This window comes from Pelophylax lessonae (assembly GCF_965119305.1).
Source record: "Pelophylax lessonae genome assembly, chromosome: 8".
Taxonomy (NCBI): Eukaryota; Metazoa; Chordata; class Amphibia; order Anura; family Ranidae; genus Pelophylax; species Pelophylax lessonae.
In genome coordinates this window covers 139,437,854-139,459,172 of record NC_138775.1, presented here as the reverse complement: position 1 = coordinate 139,459,172, position 21,319 = coordinate 139,437,854, and the positions used below count along the sequence as shown (strand labels likewise).

General features: G+C 43.7%; 1 protein-coding gene across 1 annotated transcript in view; it reads left to right on the top strand.

The window, feature by feature from the left end:
* XPNPEP3 (X-prolyl aminopeptidase 3) overlaps nucleotides 1-21,319 on the top strand; it is a 227,886-nt gene that overhangs the window by 105,955 nt on the left and 100,612 nt on the right. The window lies entirely within an intron of this gene.

Here is a 21,319-nt window from a genome sequence, read left to right as displayed (position 1 = left end):
GGGGGGCAGAACCGGTCATACCCCGAAACACCGCAGGCGCAACAACAGGTGTCGGGGTAGACTCTGGCGCAACAACCGGAGCGGCAGTAGGAGCGGGCCCAGGAGCGACAACCGACCCATCGGCAACGGGAGCGAAATGAGCCGTGCGTTCCAGCAGGGTTTGCAACGCCACGGCGAACCGACCCAACAGGTGATCCTGCTGATCAAGTCTGGCAACCAGCGTGGGTAGCAAGGATGGCCCTGTACCGTCAGAATTCATGGCTTGGTCCTAATGTCACGGAACCATGAACCAGACGTACAACAACAGATAAGTGAAAATAAGAAGGCTTTATTGAAAAACAAGCTGTAAAGCAAAAGTCCAAACGGAAGGCGAAACCGAGGCAGAGTCCTTGCGAAGCCAGAGGTCAGGAACCAGGAGGGTAGTCAGACGAAGCCGGGATCAGGAACCAGCAGGGTAGTCAGACGAAGCCAGGATCAGGAACCAGCAGGGTAGTCAGACGAAGCCAGGATCAGGAACCAGCAGGGTAGTCAGACGAAGCCAGGATCAGGAACCAGCAGGGTAGTCAGACGAAGCCAGGATCAGGGACCAGAAGCAGCAGCAGTCTTAGAAGCATGTGAACACAGGAGGACCAAGCAAGGAACTGAAGCCACAGACCTCCTATATATATGAGCTAGGCATCCAGCTCCTCCCAGTGGGAAGGAGGAGCCGCAGGGTGGGAGGCTACAAGAAACCCAGAAACCAAGATGGCCGCCAGCACATGTCAAACGAAGGAGAACAGCAAGAAGGTAAGACCATGACAATCATACATACTAAGGGGAGTACAACTGGGGGGAATCAATGATAGAGAAGGATCTAGGGGTTTTGGTAGATCCTAAGCTTAATAATAGCATGCAATGCCAAGCTACGTTTCCAAAGCAAGCAAAATCCTCTCTGGAAGTATGGAGAGAGAGAGAGAGATATAACTTTGCCCCTGTACAAATAATTAGTAAGACCTCATTTAGAATATGCAGTTCAGTTCATCCTAAAAAGTATGTCTGGGAACTGGAGAAAGTGCAGAGAAGGGCAACCAAACGAACAAGAGGCATGGAGGAGCTCAGCTACGAGGAAATGTTAGAGGAAATTAATTTATTCTCTCTTGAGAAAAGGAGATTGGGGGGGGGGGGGGGTGGATCTGATGAACATGTACAAATACATAAGGGGGTATAGTGAACTTGGTGTTGAGTTATTCACTTTAAGGTCATCACACAGAACAAGGGAGCACTCTTTACGTCTAGAGGAAAAGAGATTTATCTCCAAATACGGAATGGTTTCTTCACAGTAAGAGCTGTGAAAATGTGGAATAGACTCCCTCCAGAGGTGGTTCTGGCAAGCTCAGTAGATTGCTTTAAAAAAGGCCCAGATTCTTTACCTAAATAAACATAATATAACTGGGTACTCACATTTATGGGTAAAATTGAGCCAGGGAATATCAGATAGACTCTCGGGGGATCAGGAAGGAATTTTTTCCCCCTGCTGGAACAAATTAGATCTTGCTTTGCTGGGGTTTTTCGCCTTCCTCTGGATCAACTGTGGGTATAGGATTGTGTGTATGGGATTGTATGGTTGTATTTTTTTTTTATATATATATATATATATATATATATATATATATATATATATATACTTTTTTTAACATGACAAACTATGTAACTATTTGAGGAACCCTTTAACCACTTGCCAACCGCTCACATTGAGCGTACTGCGGCAAAGTGGCTGTAGACCTACGTTGCTGGACTCCTCCCATTGTGGGCGACGCGCGCGCGCCGCCGGAGGCTTGCTCCCGCTGTATTCAGACACAGCGGGAGTCGGGCCAGGGGAGGAGAGGCGGTAATCACCGCCGCTCTTCCCTGATAGTCGGGGATCGAGTGAGGAAATCGGCCCGCTTGTGTAAACAAAGCGGGTGGAACTCCTATGTGACAGGCAGGGACAGATTACAGGATTCAGCATAGCTGAACCTGCGATCTGTGCCTGTGTCACACAATCCCCTCCCCCCACACACGTCAGTAAGCACCAGGCATACATTTAACCCCTTGATCACCAATAAAGTTAACCCCTTCCCTGCCAGTGTCATTATTACAGTAACAGTGCATATTTATAGCACTGATTACTGTAGTAATGTCACTGGTCCCCCCAAAAGTGTCAAAAATGTCAGTCAAGGGTCCTTTCTGTCCGCAGCAATGTCGCAGTCCCACAAAAAAATCGCAGATCGCCGCCATTACTCGTTAAAAAAAAAAAAAACAATAAAAATGATATAAATCTTTCCCGTAGTTAGTAGCTGCGATAACTTTTGCGCAAACCAATCAAAATACGCTTATTGTGATTTTTTTTACCAAACATATGTAGCAGAAAATAAATTGGCCTAAAATGTTCAAAAAATTATGATTTTTACATTTTTTTGGGGGGGAATTTCATATAAAAAAATTTGAAAAATATTATTTTTTCAAAATTGTCACTCTTTTTTTGTTTATAGCCCAAAAAGTAAAAATCGCACAGGTGATCAAATACCACCAAAAGAAAGCTGTATTTGTGGGGAAAAAAAGGGCATAAGTTAATTTGGGTACAGTGTCGCACATCTGCGCAATTGTCCGTTAAAGTAACGCAGTGCCGAATCGCAAAATATGGCCTAGTCATGAATGGGGTAAAATCTTCAGTCTTAAAGCGGTTAAAAATACGCTCATTGAGAATTTTTGTTGTCAAAGACATGTAGCAAAATACATTTTGGCCTAAATATATGACAAAAATGTAATATATTGGATATTTTTTAACTGTCAAAGTAGAAAAATATTGTTATTTTTTCAAAATTGTCGCTCTTCTTTTATTAATATCGCAAAAAAATGAAAAGGGCAGAGGTGATCAAATACCACCAAAAGAAAGCTCTGTTTGTGGGGAAAAAAAGGACGTAAATTTCGTTTGGGTGCGGAGTTGCATGACCGCGCAATTGTCAGTTAAAGTGCCAAGTTGCACAAAGTGGCATGGACGTAAAGCAGGAAAATCCTCCGGTGGTAAAGTGGTTAAAATTGTGCACAATCTCGAGGCATCCTAATCTAAAATGTAAAAAACTAGCTAAAAGTTTTACAAATCGTACCAACATCCACATATGTAGGACACCAAAGGTTAGAAGTGATTTATTCTTCCAAAGCAAACACACTGGTGCTGACTAGTATTCCAGTGTTTCTCTTTTCCCTCGGTTTTTCTCCCTCACTCAGCTAACCTGACCCCAAGGCTGATGGAGAGAGGCAGGGAAGGGGTAAAAAAAGGATGCTGTGCAGGTTCCCAGCATCCTCCTTAGCAACCAATGATGTAATTGGTTGTTACGACACTGGTGGCTTGAAGGTTATACTACTGTGCAATGAAAACCAGTGGCTTTGTGTAACTAAAAGTCTGGCTTCATCCACCCACTTGCTATTCTGGGCAATTTTTGGGGATTTTGCCAAGGCACCCTTGAAGAAATTTGAAGGCACCCTGGTTAAAAAAGGCTGATCCAGTGACCCAATGTTATAACGTCCCTGTTTTGTAAATATAGAAGTAAGAATCCGCAATTCGCTTTAGGTAATTCAAAACTATTTGTGATTCCAAGAAGGTGAGCACAATCCTGATAGAATGAGGGTGAGATGGTCACTCTACCAGATGGGTCAATGTGAAGTGATATATAGGATGTGGGGCTTTCTACATCAGCAAAACTAAGCATCAATCTAGAAAGCAGATCTATGACCATCTGTATGCAACAGAAAGTGATAGGGTTTTGACTAGGGATAGACCGATTATCGGCAAGGCCGTTATATCGGGTGCCGATATGCACTTTCCCCGATATATCGGCATCGGCCCCGGAACTGGCCGATATTGCTGATATTTTTGTGACGTCATTCTGCCTTCTTAGGCCGCCTCCCTCGCCTTGGACAGCCTCGTCTGGAGTCGGGACTAGTCTCCACGGTGTTTATCACAGCCATACACCCACCCACAGCAATATTTCTATAAAAAGTCGCGCTAACTTGAATAATGGAAAATAAAGTCCATAAAGTCCATATAAATCAGGAACACAGTATCCAAACAGGCTCCATAGTGTAAAACCATACGATTTATTAAAGAAAAAAAGAATAAAACTTACAGAAACGAGGAAATGGGGAGCATGTGTAACAAGGCCGCCGGCCGGACGGTCTCCGCTCGTCCGCACTTCCTGGTCGCGATCGGATGACGTCAGTACGCCGTGTCCTTACGACGTTTCGTCACAGATGACGTTTTCAAAGGGTAATACCCTGGTTTCATTGGAGTTACTCTTTTTTCCATACACTGGTGGAGTTCACACTATTCATCCAGTTGTTAGTCACCCATTTGGTGTATAATTTTTTTTTCATCCGTTTTTGTTGGGTTTTATGCTATTGCGTTTTATCTTTTCTCCAATTTTTTGAGTCTACGCGAGAGATTGGTTCCAGTCTACTATCAAAGAGACGAGATTAGCTTCTGAGAACCTGCCTTTTGATTTACCAGCTTTGGTAAGCGTATACCCATAGGGAGCCTGTTTGGATACTGTGTTCCTGATTTATATGGACTTTATGGACTTTATTTTCCATTATTCAAGTTAGCGCGACTTTTTATAGAAATATTGCTTGGGGTGTGGTCACACTTGAAGTTGCTGCTGTTCTCCTGTACCATTAGCGCGGTTATTACTTTTTATCTACCCACCCACAGCAGCCCGGTGTCAGCCAGCCACCCACATCCACAGGCCCTGTACCAGCCAGCGAGCCACAGGCACTGTACCAGCGAGCCAGCAAACCACTCACAGGCCCTGTACCAGCCAGCCACCCACAGGCCCTGTACCTGCCAGCCACAGGCACTGTGCCAGCCACCCACCCACAGCCCCTGTACCAGCCAGCCACCCACCGCCCCTGTGCCACCCACCCACCCACCACAGGGTGCCAGACAGCCAGCCACCCACCACAGGGTGCCAGACAGCCAGCCACCCACAGACCCTTTACCAGCCAGCCACAGGCCCTGTACCAGCCAGCCACCCACAGCCCCTGTGCCAGCCACCCACCTACCACCGGGTGCCAGCCACCCACCACAGGGTTGCCAGCCAGCCACCCACCCACCACAGGATGCCTGCCAGCCAGCCACCCACCATAGGGTGCCAGCAAGCCAGCCACCCACCACAGGATGCCAGCCACCCACCACAGGGTGCCAGCAAGCCAGCCATTAAGCATTAAACAAAAATTAACATGTTCAGTACCAGATTTGTGTCAAAAATTGTCTTTATTTTTCAAAACTTTAAACGTACAAAATATCGGCCCATATCTGCCAGTACCAATACGTTGTGACCAAAATATCAGTATCGGTATCGGCCCTGAAAAAAACATATCGGTCTATCCCTAGTTTTGACCCCCATTTGCAACCTTGATCCATCAGAAATCATCTTTATGACAATAAATCATGTATACCCTAACCTTAGGGAAGAGGGTTTTCTTATTACAGAGGGAAGCACATTGGATTTGCAGCCTAAAAGTAGCACAACTCTCCTGGTTCTAACAATGCTTTGTTATATAGACCCTTCTTATAAGGCCTCTTGCACATGATACTCCTGTTTGAGCATCTCGCAGCTTGAAAAAGCTCAGTACAGCTATTTTTTTTTTTCTGAGCTATATACAGTCCATTAATTGTAATGTGCCTGTGCACACAGGCGCGTAAACAAGCATTGTGCATTCTTCAGTCAAAACAAAATAGAAAAATCTGCATTTTTGGTCAGTAATTTAAGCCTCAATACACACAAATACGCATGAATACTCGCAAATACATACAAAGGAAAGGTCTGGAAAAATTAGATGCTCAAGCAGGAGTATTGTGTGCAAGAGGCCAAAAGAAGATGCTGAAACAAGAGTATTGTGTGCAAGAGGCCTAAGAAGGATTTTTGTTATAGGTATTTTTCATGTTGTGTAATCTATTATAGCTTTGAGCTAGTCACAAGATTTAATTGAAAGTATTTCTAAAGTCAAACAGTTTTTTTACCATAATACATTCCCTGCATTAAGGTAAAAAATGCTTAACTAACTGTTCCCCCATCCCTAAACACTTACCTGCCTCCTCTCACCACTCCAGCCCTGTCCCGACTGCAGCACCGCTCTCCTCTCTTCCTGGTCTCAGAGGAAACACTAAGGGCAGTGAAGCCATAGGCTTCTGCTGCTATCACACAAATTTCTGTGAGTAGGGGGAGCAGGGGAGTGGCTTACCAGCGCTGTGTGTGTCTGTAGATGCACACACACTGGCCTGCTTGGGAGCACGCCCATACAAGTGCCTCCATAGCACGCTGCTTTTAAGGAAGCATCTGAAGCAGGGGGAAGCGGACAGCACTGGTTGTGGACTTCCAGAAAAGGAGGTAGGGGGACCACTTTCTTCAACAGAACAGTTAAGTATAACCTCTTTTTTATTTAATTAAATAAAAAAATAGCCTTTAACATAACCTTAACCGCTTCCATACAGAGCAGTTTGACACCCTTCCTGCCCAGACCAATTTTCAGCTTTCAGCACTCTCACACTTTGAATGACAATTGCTCAGTCATGCTACACTATAACCAAACAAAATTTTTATCATTTTTTTCACACAAATAGAGCTTTCTTTTGGTGGTATTTGATCACAACTGGGGTTTTTTTTTTTTCGTGATATATGCAAAAAAAGAGCAAAAATTTTGAAAAAAAAACACTTTTTTTTAGTTTCAATTATGAAATTTTGCAAAAAATAAAATTTTCTTCATACATTTGGGCCAAAATGTATACTGCTACATGTCTCTGGTAAAATTAACCCAAATTAGTGTATATTATTTAGTCTGTGTGAAAGTTATTGAGTCTAGAAGCTATGGTACCAATTACTGAAAATTGATCACACCAGATGTACTGACTGCCTATCTCCTTTCTTGAGGCCCTGAAATGTCAGGACAGTACAAATACCGACCAAATGACCCCTTTTTGTAAAGTAGACAGTCCAAGGTATTTAGTAAGAGGCATGGTGAGTTTTTTGAAGTTGTAATTTTTTCCCACAATTCTTGGGAAAATGAAGAAAAAATTTTTTTTTTCTTTTTTTTCCCACAAAGTTGTCAATTTATAAGCTATTTCTAACACATAGCATGTACACAGCAAAAATTACACCCAAAAATACATTCTGCTACTCCTTCCGAGTATGGCGATACCACATGTGTGAGACTTTTACACAGCCCGGCCACAAAAAGAGACTCCACGTCCAAGAAGCACATTCAGGCGTTCTAGGAGCATAAATACACATAAAACTTTCTTACTACCTATCACACTTTTCAAGGCCCTAGAGCACCAATACAATGGAAAAGTCCACAAAATGACCCCATTTTGGAAAGCAAACACTCCAACGTATATTCTATGAGGCATTATGGGTCGTTTGAACATATCATTTTTTTCCACAGGTTTTTGGAAAATGTGGGAAAAAAATGAAAACTTTTTTTTTTTACACAAAGTTGTCAATTTATAGGATATTCCTAACACATAGCATGTACACAGCAAAAATGACACCCCAAAATACATTCTGCCACTCCTCCTGAGTATGGCAATACCGCATGTGTGAGACTTTTTCACAGCCTAGTCATATAGAGGGGCCTAACATCCAAGGAGCATCATCATGCATCCTAGCCACTTGCCTAGGCCTATTTTTGACATTTGGTGTTTACAAGCTAAAATCAGTTGTTTTGCTAGAAAACTGCTTAGAACCCCCAAACATTATATATTTTTTTTTAGCAGAGACCCTAGAGAATAAAATGGAGATATTGCAATATTTTTTATCACACCGTATTTGCGTAGCGGTCTTCCAAACGCAATTTTTTTGGGAAAAATTCACTTTTTTTAAATAAAAAATAAGAAACCAGTAAAGTTAGCCCAATTTTTTTCCATAATGTGAAAGATAATGTTACGCCGAGTAAATAGATATCCAACATGTCATGTTTCAAAATTGCGCACGCTCACGGAATGGTGACAAACTTTGGTACTTAAAAATCCCCATAGGCGACAATTTAAAAATTTCTACAGGTTGCCATCTTTGAGTTACAGAGGAGGTCTAGGGCTCAAATTATTCCCCTTGCTCTAACGATCGCGGCGATACCTCACATGTGTGGTTTGAACACCGTTTACATATGTGGGCGGGGTTTCTGTATGCATTCGCTTCTGCGCGCGAGCTAACGGGGACAGGGCGCTTTAATTTTTTTTTTTTTTTTTTTTTACTATTTATTTTATTTATTATTTTTTATTTTTACACCGTTTAAAAAAAAAAAAAAAATTGATCATTTTTATTTCTATTAAAAGAAATGTAAATATTCCTCGTAATAGAAATAGGCACGACAGGACCTCTTTTTTGTGAGATCTGGGGTCAAAAAGTCCTCAGATCTCACAAGTACACTAAAAGATAGAAAAAAAAAAAAATAATTATAATATAAAATGAAAAAAAAAAAAAAAAAAAGGACCTTTAAACCGGTTGCTAGGCAACAACATTTTCCGTAGCTCCGGTCCTCCAAGACCATAGAGTCAAGTGAGGGCAAGCTTGCCCTCACTCGACATCCTGTCTGTGAGGATTCGGGACCGGATCGTTTTCCCCGCTGCCGGCGGGTCCGGTAAGCGGGGAAAAGGACCGGAACGCGTCGGGAGGGGGGGGGCGCCTCTTCCGCCATCCCGGAAGGGTGATCCCACGGCGAATCCGCCGCTGGGACCACCCTTATCGGAAAGCCAACTGTCCACCGTTTAAAAAAATACCAGGGTTATGGCAGCTATCTGCTGCCATAACACCGGTATTTAGGTTTAAACGGACGACGTATATAAACCTTTTTGGACTTGGACATGGTGGCTGTATGAAGGGTGACAGGTACTCGGGTACTTTGTTGGGCAGGTGACAGGTACTCTGGTACTGATGAGCAGGTGGCAGGTACTCGGGTACTCCGATAGGCAGGTGACAGGTACTCGGGTACTCTGATGGGCAGGTGACAGGCAGGTGATAGGTACTGATGAGTAGTACTCACTGATTGATAGGTGATAGGTGATACTGTACTGAGGGGTACTGATGATCAGTACTGATACGTGATAGGTACTGATGAGTACTGATGAGTAGTGATGGGTACTGATGAGCAGGCGGCAAGTACTTGGGTACTTCAGGCGTCAGGTACTCTGATGAGCAGGTGGAAGGTACTCGGGTACTCTGATGGGTAGGTGACAGGTACTCAGGTACTCTGATGACGGGTACTCCGTTGACAGGTACTCAAAGTACCCGAGTACCTGTCATCAGAGTACCCGAGTACCTGTCATCAGAGTACCCGAGTACCTGTCATCAGAGTACCCGAGTACCTGTCATCAGAGTACCCGAGTACCTGTCAGAGTACCCGAGTACCTGTCATCAGAGTACCCGACATCAGAGTACCCGAGTACCTGTCATCAGAGTACCCGAGTACCTGTCATCAGAGTACCCGAGTACCTGTCATCAGAGTACCCGAGTACCTGTCAGAGTACCCGAGTACCTGTCATCAGAGTACCCGACATCAAAGTACCCGAGTACCTGTCATCAGAGTACCCGAGTACCTGTCAGAGTACCCGAGTACCCGTCATCAGAGTACCCGAGTACCCGTCATCAGAGTACCCGAGTACCCGTCATCAGAGTACCCGAGTACCTGTCATCAGAGTATCCGTCATCAGAGTACCCGAATACCTGTCACCAGCCCATCAGAGTACCCGAGTACCTGTCATCTGAGTACCTGATGACAGGTACTCGGGTACTTTGATGGGCTAGTGACAGGTGCTCTTTATTGGGGGGGGGGGGGCAATCAGTGTGTTTAGGGTGCACTGTAGTTGGTAACTAGCTGTTACCACAATCTCCTCCTCACACAGGATCAGTGTGTGAGGAGGAGAACACGGTGACAGCTAGTTACCGTGTTCTCTGTTGACATTTGTGACCGGCTGTGATTGGACACAGCCGGTCACGTGGTAAAGAGCCAATTTCATTGGCTCTTTACCTAGATCGGGGATCGACTCTGTCCGAGGGACGAGCCTCGTCCCCGATCGCTGCTCTGCGCGCCCCCGGGGGCGCGCATTGCAGAGAGAACGAGCGGCTCGTGCAGGAGCCGCTCATGTGATCGGCTGTGATTGACACAGCCGATCACGTGGTAAACAGCCAATTTCTATTGGCTGTTTACCTTGATCAGTGATGGGCTATGTCCGAGGGACGAGCCTCATCCCTGATCGCGCCGCTGCGCGCCGCCGGGGGCGCGCAGTAGCAGCTAGAACGGGCCGACGTCATATGACGGCGGCCCGGATCTAGACAACCACTTTGCCGACGTCATTTTACATGACTCGGTATGGAAGTGGTTAATATGCAATCTTTTAGGGCTTAAACAACTAATCAGCGTATTCCATTATGAAAATAGTTGTCAACTATTTTCTTTATTGATTAGTTGGTTAGCCAATTAAATAATGCATTATTTGTTTACATAGAAGAAAATATAGTGCAGCACACATAGGGCTCAGTATACTGTTCATTCATGTCAGTATACACACTGCAGCACACATACAGTTGTGTTCAAAATTATTCAACCCCCCAATGCTGTAAAGGGTTTTAGGGAATTTAGTGTACATTTGTAATTGTATTCAGAATGAAATCCTATAAGGACTTCTTAAAGAACCATATGCAACTAAAATGACATCAATTGGTTTTGTAATATAGTAGTAAATGTTTATTTTGTGAATTCTTCATTGACACAATTATTCAACCCCTTAAAGACTACCACTGTGAAGAACAGAGGTTCATTGAAGTGTTTTCAATCAGGTATTGAAAACACCTGTGGATGTCAGGGAGCAGCAATAAAGCCTAATAAGCACCAATTAGGCAGCTTTAAAATGACTGTGATACTCAGCTCCTTCTAGACATTTACTGGTGTGGTTACAAACATGGTGAAGTCAAGAGAATGGTCCAGGAAGACAAGAGAAGAGTTGATTACTCTTCACAGGAAGGGCAATGGCTATAAGAAGATTGCAAAGATGTTAAACATACCAAGAGACACCATAGGAAGCATCATTCGCAAATTCAAGGTAAAGGGCACTGTTGAAACGCTACCTGGTCGTGGCAGAAAGAAGATGCTGACTTCGACTGCTGTGCGCTACCTGAAGCGTAGAGTGGAGAAAAGTCCCCGTGTGACTGCTGAGGAACTGAGAAAAGATTTGTCAGCTGTGGGTACTGAAGTTTCTGCTCAGACAATATGGCGCACACTGCGTAATGAAGGCCTCCATGCCAGAACTCCCAGGCGCACCCCCTTGCTGTCTCCAAAAGAATAAGAAGAGTCGACTGCAGTATGCCAAAAGTCATGTGGACAAACCACAGAAGTTTTGGGATAGTGTTCTGTGGACTGATGAAACAAAATTAGAACTGTTTGGGCCCATGGATCAACGCTATGTTTGGAGGAGGCCTATGAAGAAAAGAACACCTTGCCTACTGTGAAGCATGGCGGGAGGGTCAATCATGCTTTGGGGCTGTTTTGCTTCTGCAGGTACAGGGAAGCTTCAGCGTGTGCAAGGTACCATGAATTCTCTTCAGTACCAGGAGATATTGGATGACAATGTGATGCAGTCCGTCACAAACCTGAGACTTGGGAGACGTTGGACCTTTCAACAGGACAATGATCCCAAGCATACCTCCAAGTCAACTAGAGCATGGTTGCAGATTAAAGGCTGGAACATTTTGGAGTGGCCATCACAGTCACCAGACTTAAATCCGATTGAGAACCTCTGGTGGGACTTAAAGAAAGCAGTTGCAGTGCACAAGCCTAAGAATGTGACTGAACTGGAGGCTTTTGCCCATGACGAATGGGCGAAGATACCCGTAGATCGCTGCAAGACACTTGTGTCAAGCTATGCTTCACGTTTAAAAGCTGTTATAACTATAAAAGGATGTTGTACTAAGTACGAAGATTGAATGTCCCTTGGGGGTTGAATAAAACTGATAATGATGTGAGCACAGAAAATATATTTGTGGTTATTTCATTATAAATGTTATGTTATATTTGTCTGACCTACACGTGCCTCTTTGATTTAATTGTAAGCAGGATGACTTAATGATCAAAATCAATGTCAAACTGGCCAAAACAATCAATTTCAGTGGGGGTTGAATAATTTTGAACACAACTGTACAGCTCAGTAAACCCTCCATACATGTCAGTAAGTGCCTGTAAATGTGTGCGGAGCAATGTCCCATGGGACATGTAGTCTTAAACAGGAGAAGGAAGTGATTCTAAAGTAAGAGGTGTTTTTTTTGTTTTTTTACCTTGCTATAGGGGCACTTTATACTTTGCAGCTTGCAAAAGGGGCACTCTGAAGGCAGGAGAAGCCAAAAGCGCTGGCTGGGGGGACCATAGTAGTGCAGGATGGGGGCTGCTCTGTGCAAAACTTTTGCACAGAGCAGGTAAGTATGACATACTAAAAATAAAAACCTATATTTCCAATCATTTTAAGTGGGATCTATGTAGGGAGATCAGAATCTCAACTAGCAATCGACCTATATCGGTTTTTCGTTGCCGATACCGATATTTTGACCAATGCATATCCGTATCGGCCGATATGCGCCTATATTTTTGTACATTTAAAAAAATCTTTTTTTTTATTTTTTTTTTTCTTCACAGGTACTCTTGTGGAGGGATTTGGGGGTCTAAAACACCCCAAACCCCTCCTCTGCACTTAAAAGCATTCAAAATGTCAAGTTGAATGCTGAATCTGGCGCCAGTACCCCAAAACCCTCCTCTACCCCTGCAGTACTATATGCACAGGCCTCAGATAATTATTTCTGTCCCCTAGGGTAATGTTCTCTCACTCATATATAATATCTATATTGTGCTGTTTCTTTTACTTAGGTTCCATTATTGTAACTGATCAGGTTTGGGTATATTCGTTTAGGCTGGAGGCTCCTAGACATACATTAGGTGGGACCATATTGGTGCAATCCCCCCTTCCCCTGTCACCTGATTCTCAACTGCAACTAATACAACATGTGAACTCTCTCAAACTTGTTGAATTTAACAAAATATGTGTCCTATTCTATTTAACACTATATACTAAAGAAAATTGTGTTATCTGTTGTGAGGAGGATAAGAAGATAACGGGAACTGATTTTAAAATGCATCTCATTTGGAAAGCCGTGGAACTAATTACTGTATAACCATTTCAATACAGGGCACTTTTACCCCCTTCCTGCCCAGGCCAATTTTCAGCTTTCTGCGCTGTCACACTGTGAATGACAATAGTGCAAACATGCAACACTGTACCTAAAATCATTTTTTTATCATTTTGTTCACACAAATAGAGCTTTCTTTTGGTGGTATTTAATCACCGCTAGGTTTGTTTGTTCGTTTGTTTGTTTTTTTGCTAAATAAATGAAAAAAGACTGAACATTTTGAAAAAAAACAGGTTTTTCTTTGCTTTTGTTATAAAATTTTGCAAATCAAAATCTTTCTTCATAAGTTTAGGCCAAAATGTATTCTGCTACATTTCTTTGGTAAAAATAACCCAAATCAGTGTATATTATTTAGTCTGTAGGAAAGTTACAGAGTCCACAAATTATGTTATATATTCTGAAAATTAATCAGTTTTGATGTACTGACCTCCTGTTAGATATCCCCCAAATGACAGGTGGACAGTCCAAGGTATTTAGTAAGGCACAAGGAGTTTTTTGAAGTTGTCATTTTTTGTCATAAGTTTTTGGAAAATTAAGAAATAATTTTTTTACTTTTACATACTTACATTCACCAGTGCAGTACAGCGTTATCATATAACAAGTGTGGCAGTAATCAGGGATACTGACTGGTGACAGTACGAAAAAAAACAAAAAGAATTAATAATTTTTTTTTCATTTTTATAAATTTAACAAAATATATGTCCTATACTATATAACACTACATGCTAATTTTTTTTTTTTTTTTACACGTTTGCATGTAGCAATGCATTACATTAGAAAATAAGCAGGGAACGCACCGCTCCAGGAAACGCCTGCGGGATCCTATGCTGCTGTAAAATCCTGGGCGCCTTCCTGGTTCGCAGCCATGTCCATGAATGTAAGGGGAAGAAAAACAGCGACACTTCCAGGGAATAAAAACAGCTTCTTGCAATTGCAATGAGTAAGCATGGAAGTGTAAAAGGCGTTTGCTGATCCTTTATGGGTTGTGTGTTTTGCATGTCTTCGCTTTTTTTTGGATTGTCTACAATCGAGAAGCTGTTTTTACTCCCTGGAAGTGCCACCGTTTTTCTTCCCCTTAGTACATTACATTGCTATATGCAAGCATTTTACTGAATAGAATCGATTCATTCAGTTTGTTTTGTTGTGATTAGCTGTAATTGGTCAGAGCTAATGGTACAGATGGGCTGTGATTGGCCCAGTCTGTACCATGTGATCATAAAAAAGATCTGCAGCAATCAGAGAAATAGGAGCAAGAATTCCTTCAAGAATACAAATGTAGATATTCCAAAAAGAATTAAAAATACCATAAATAGCATTAGGAATAATGATAATGAGATTATTAGACAAGGCCATGAGACACCTAAATGATACCAAAACTTATGAAAAACTTCCTGGTGATCCTCTTTCTCAGTATAAAATAGCACTAGAAGAATTGCTGAATGAGGCATTGGTCAATCAAGTAATTTAAAAAAAGAACATAAATTTTTACTTAAAGAACCCTTTAACCCCACATTTCTATCATATACCCAAAATACATAAAGATCAAATGAATCCTCCCAGAAGACCTATTATAGCATGTATTGATAATATCACTAGTATTTGGGGGTGGAACTACCATCTTATGTAAGAGATTCTACACACGTGTTGTATATTCTTACCCCACTTACTTGGTGTTCATCCTACAAATGGCTATCATTGGATGTTACATCTTTATACACATCAATAGAACTCGAGTTTGGTCTGAGGGCAGTGGAATATTACTTAACCACTTAAGGACCACCCGCCGCAGTTTCACTGCGGCAGGCTGGCCCTCCTGTGGAACCGATGTAGCCCTACGTTGGTCGCACGCCTACTGCTAGGGGGTGAGCGGGTCTTCAGGTGTTGGCCCCGGTCCTGGCACTGTTGCGACAACGGGGGATATCGGTCCTGGGCTACCTGGACGATCTGATTCTCCGTGCGGAGTCCCCTGCATTGCTGACTGAAAATTTGGGGGTCACCATGTGTACTCTGGAGGAGTTTGGTTGGGTTGTGAACCTCCAAAAGTCGTCTCTAAACCCCTTCCATGAAACTCATCTATCTGGGCCTGACCCTGGACTCGTCCTTTGCCAGGGTGTTTCTTCCTCCGGAAAAACTCCGGATGATCCAGTCGGCGGTTCGTTTGTTGATGTCCAACCACCGACCGTCCCTTCGGACCTGTATTCGAGTATTGGGACTGATGGTGTCCTCCTTCGAGGCGGTCCCATTCGCTCAGTTCCACACGAGGGTTCTTCAAAAGGAAATTCTTCTCAAGTGGAACACCCGAATTCTCTGGATTCTCGGATTCGGTTAAGCCACAGGACCAGAGTCCCTAGTCTGGTGGCTTTGGTCCCCTCTGCTTCGGTCGGGCAAGTCCTTTCCCCCTATACACTGGACGGTTGTCACCACGGATGCGAGTCTGTCCGGGTGGGGGGGAGTCCTCAATCAGGACTCGGCACAGGGAGTCTGGTCCCTGGAGGAATCTCGATTGCCGATCAATGTCCTGGAGCTGGGAGCGATCCGGCTTTGCCAGACACACTGGACCGACCATCTGGAGGGTTGTTCAGTGCGCATTCAGTCGGACAATGCCACGGCCATGGCTTACGCCAATCACCAAGGGACACCAAGAGTGTCCTTGCGGCCCTGGAAGTGGTGGAGCTTCTGCGTTGGGCGGAGCGCCATGTTCCAGCTCTCTCTGCGGTATACATTCCGGGAGTGGAGAATTGGCAGGCAGATTACCTCAGCCGCCAGGCCTTGGATGCAGGGGAGTGGTCCCTGCATCCGGAGGTGTTTCACCAGTTGTGCCTTCACTGGGGCGCTCCGGACGTGGATCTGTTGGCGTCTCGAATCAACAGAAAGGTACAGCGGTTTGTGGCCCACTACCGGAACCCTCTGGCAGATGCCGCAGACGCGCTGGTGGCCGCCTGGGGCCGGTACCGACTGATGTATGCCTTTCCTCCTCTCAAGTTGCTGCCAAGACTTCTTCGCAGGATAGAGGCGGAAGGGATTCCGGTCATTCTTGTGGCTCTGGACTGGCTTGGTAGGCTGACCTGGTCAGGCTTGTCGCAGACGCCCCCTGGAGACTTCCTCTCAGGAAGGGTCTACTGTCTCAGGGGCAAATCTTTCATCCTGCTTTACAGTCGCTGGCTTTGACGGCTTGGCTGTTGAAAGCCAGGTGCTGAAGGACAGGGGTTTATCTGCTTCAGTGATTCCCACTCTGCTAAAAGCAAGGAAGCTGTCTTCCAGGAAGAATTATCATTGTACGTGGAAGTCGTACATTGCGTGGTGTGAGTCCCTTGGGACCCACCCGCGCTCTTATTCGGTGGCTCAGATCTTGGCCTTCCTTCAACGGGGAGTTGATCAAAAGTTGGCCTTGAGTACTACCTCCTGTGCGACCTCCGCTACCCCCATGGGATCTTAATTTGGTGCTGTCGGTTCTCCAGAGGCCTCCCTTTGAGAATATTCAGGAGGTCCCCTGCTTACCCTATCTCAGAAGGTGGCCTTCTTGGTGGCTATCACTTCTGCGCGCAGGGTGTCGGAATTGGCAGCGCTGTCCTGTCGTTCTCCCTATTTGGTGGTTCACAAGGACAAGGTGGTCCTTCGGCCAGATCCATCTTTCCTGCCGAAGGTGGTTTCCAGTTTTCACCAGAATGAGGACATCGTGTTACCTTCCTTGTGTTCTAAGCCTAAACATCCTAAGCAATTTGCTCTGCATACCATGGATGTTGTTCGGGCGATCAGGGTGTATCTGGCGTCTACCGAGTCTTTTCGCAAGTCTGACTCGCTCTTTGTGCTCACGAATGGCTCGAAGAAAGGGCTGCCTGCGTCTGCTGCGACTATTTCCAGATGGATCAGACAGACAGTGGTGCAGGCTTATTCCATTAAGGGTCAGGTTCCTCCCTTCCCTGTTAAGGCGCATTCTACTCGGGCGCTTAGTGCTTCCTGGGCCTTTCGCCATCAGGCGTCTATGCTTCAGGTGTGCAAGGCGGCGACTTGGTCGTCTGTTCACACCTTTACTAAATTTTATAAGCTGGATGTGATGGCATCTGTGAATGCCGCTTTTGGCCGCAAGGTTTTGCAGGCCGCGGTTTAGGGGGCCCCTTGGCCTTCCATTAGGGTGTTCTTCTGTTTGTTTTCAGGTGGACCTCATCTGGTTGTTCTGATGAGTCCTGTGTTGCCTGGTTGGTCATGTTGGCCTTGGGGACTGTTTTTTCTTTTTTCCTCGGTTCCCACCCCTCATTTTGGTACTGCTTTTGGACGTCTCTACTGATATGCATCAGAGGACTGCGTCCGTCAATGAACAAACTGGATTTTTGACTTGCCGTAAAATCCTTTTCTCTTAGGTTCATTGACAGACGCAGTACCGGCCCCTCTAATTTTTTTGAGTGGGTTGGTGTGCTTTTCTCTGACACTGCTTTGGTACAAAACTGACATCCTATGCAGGAAGAGAGAGAGTATACCCCCAGGGACTGCCCATAGGCATAGCCAGAAATTCTTTCTGCCTAGTGTCCTACTCCTGTAGGGGGCGGTATTACCTACTGATATGCATCAGAGGACTGTGTCCGTCAATGAACCTAAGAGAAAAGGATTTTTCGGTAACTCAAAAATCCATTTTTTTTTATTTGAATTGACGCTGTTTTTTTGTTAATAGTGCAAAAAATAAAAATCGCAGAGGTAATCAAATACCACTAAAAGAAAGCTCTATTTGTATTTAGGTACAGCATCGCACGACCACGCAATTGTCCCTTAAAGTAACGCAGTGCCGAATCACAAAAAATGGCCTGGTCATTAAGGGGGCAAATCCTCCCGGTCCAGAAGTGGTTAAGGAACAGCAATCTACATCCAGCACAGGCCACTTTTTTTGAAAGAATCGGTTTCATTTACCCTAACACACAATTATTTCACATATTTAGGAGACTTCTACAGGCAGATTAGGGGTACCGTTATGGGGGCCAGATTTGCTCCGAGTTATGCTAACTTATTTATGGGATTTTGGGAAGATTTATTTATTTGGATGAACAATCCCTTTCGGGCAAATCAGGCCCAATATGCTAGATATATTGATGACATACTGATAGTCTAGAATGGGACTGGTGATGAACTTAGAGGTTTTCTAGCACACTGCAATGCAAACCCTTTTAATATTGGGTTTACACATGTGGTGGACCCCAGTAGCCTGGTATTTTTAGACTTTGAGTTGAGATCAGATATGTTAGGAAACATTTATTCCAAAACCCATTTTAAGCCGAGTGTGGGGAATTCATATTTACATGTAGCCGGTAATCATCATCCCAGGTGGATTCGCAATGTCCCATTTGGCCAATACTGTAGAACGCGTATGAGAAGATCAGACTATGAAGAAGAGGGTGCCATTCTTGAAGCAAAGTTTCTAGAGAAGGGTTATGATAAAACCTTTATCGAAAAAGCGTATCTAAAGTATTGGGTACAGTATGGAGATGGCTCTCCCCTAGGACTACATCAAACAACACAGATCTAGAATGCGGAGCATGGAACAAGAAAATCGGGTCAGGTTCTGCACTAGGTATAGTACAAAGGTCTTTGAGATTGAAAATATATTCAAGTGGAATTGGAATATTCTTAAACAGGACCCTGTTTTAGGACAACTCCTAAACTGTAAACCTAAAGTGATTATTAGGAAACCGAGGGACCTAAGGAGCTATATTGCCCCTAGTAGGGTGTGGATGCCTGCTAATAAGAGCAAGCTCACAAGAGGTCCTTGGTTCACAATCTTTGACCAATATTATATGAATATTACACACGGCAAAGATGATCATCAACAATGAACATTAGGCATATCCATAGTACATATATACTTATAAGTCAGCGCATCATATTCTCTTACTTGAATGTGGTCTGGCACATATCCTGGTGTTCTGATATACACTATTCCTTCTTTTTTCTTCCATTTTTTTTATTTTTCATGCGGTTCCCTTTTAATTGTAGTTTATACACCTATTGTTGCAGGTCTAGGCCTTTTTCATCCCTTGGCCTTGCCATCTGGAGCATCACCTTCCCTGTGTGTTCTGCTGGGCCAGCAGTATCCCCCCCCCCCCCCCAACTCTCGAGGAGACTGAACCGCACAGCAATTTTTTCCTTTTTGTTTGGGAGTAATTTAGTGATTTTTTTCTGCTTCAACGCATTCTTTCTTGATAGTCTGGACATGTGGATATGTCTAAACAGTTGGGTCCGGTCAGGTGGACCTTGAGCATCTGTATTTACTGGCTAATGCTACAATTCATGTTATATTTTTTTTCCTTCCTCCCCTACCCCATTTTTTTTTTTTTTTTCATGCATTTGGATCTTTGCTTCATGCTCATGATATTTTTGCTTTTAGAATTCTGTGCTTCTCTCCTGATGAAGCAAAATTTTGTCTTCGCGAAACGTGTCGATGTTCATCTAGCACAGACTATTGATACTGTTGATGCGCTGACTTATAAGTATATATGTACTATGGATATGCCTAATGTTCATTGTTGATGATCATCTATTTTGTGTGTAATATTGTGAATATTTTAGATATGTTTTACAATAAATGTATGTGATTTTACCTATTCTTGCATGTCTCGTTAAAGTCCCTTGGGCTCTCATTTTCTTTTGTTTGTATGCAACAATAATGGGACTGAGACACGCAGGCTCTCCACACATGTCCGCTCAAACCTTCTTTGCAAGAAATGGAAATACACATTCCACTATCAATGGGGCGCGGTGATCGGCACCCCGAGAGCAGGCAGACAGTTAAGAGAGCGGCCATTGCACCTTCTGCATCCCATGAGTACCTCACCCTTATCAAGGTTTAAGATAGTAATAATGAGATCAATAAAGGTAGCAGATAAAATGTAGCAGATAATGTAAGTAATGGCCGTGTATATATGGACTGTGATCAATCATGCAGGGAGTTATGTACATGTGTGTATGTATGTATGTACATATATATATATACTAATGTGCAAGTTTGGGAGTGTGCATGTGTATGCGCACACCCAAAAATATATGTGTATACCTTGAATGGATATGTGTGTGTGTGTACTAATATATTGGTTATTCAATTATTATTATTTTTATATATTTTTTTTTTTCAATTATTATTATTTTTTTTGTATTCATTTTTTTAACGATCAGGGGTTGTTAGTAGATGCTGTTGCCATATGGCAGACACCCCGCACAAGTGAGGCGGGATGTTAACGCCCATATTTGAAATTGCTTCTTATCTGTTATATAAGAAGGGTGTGGGTAGACTTCTCATGTGGCTCTGAAGAAGAGGAATTCCTCAAAACGCGTTAGTCCACAGGGGTCTTCAGTGACTGTTATACTCATACGTGTTGACACATTGGATGGAATTTACAGAGATCTGTGATGTGCAATTTTCTGTTGCCTTTGTGAGTACAATACTTACCGTGTTTTTATTCAATACATTTTTTGTCTCGGTATAATGCACTAGGTCGGTGCGCCCTCTGTGTGTTTTGTACAGTTGTACCATGTGATCACACTAACCAATCACAGCTAGCAACGAAAATTGTACACAATGCATGGCTTGAAAGGAAGCCATCTATTGTTTACAACTGTCATGTGACCTGTTGCGATTGGTTACAGCGGTCACATACCAGCAGTAGGCCTTAACAGTGATCAGTCATCAGCTGTATCCAGTGGACGCAGCCGGTGACAGATTGCGCTGCTGTTTCAACCGATCCAGGAGGACCTCCTATGACATCCGCCAGGATCGACGAGAGGTTCCCGCTGGCCTCACCTTGCCATGGACCGGGCAGGAAATGGGTTAAAGTACACCTTCTTTGTATCTCTGTTGTAGAGCTGCATGATTCTGGATAAAATGAGAATCAGGATTTGTTTGCTTAGAAATAGGATCACGATTCTCAGTGTAACATCATCTTCCACATTATACAAAGAAATTGGGCTATCTTTACTGTTTCGTTTTTTTCTTTATCCATTGAATTGTATTTTTTCCCAAAAAATTGCCTTTGAAAGACCGCTGCGCAAACACAGGGTGACATCAAATATTGAAACAACCGCCATTTTATTTTCTAGGG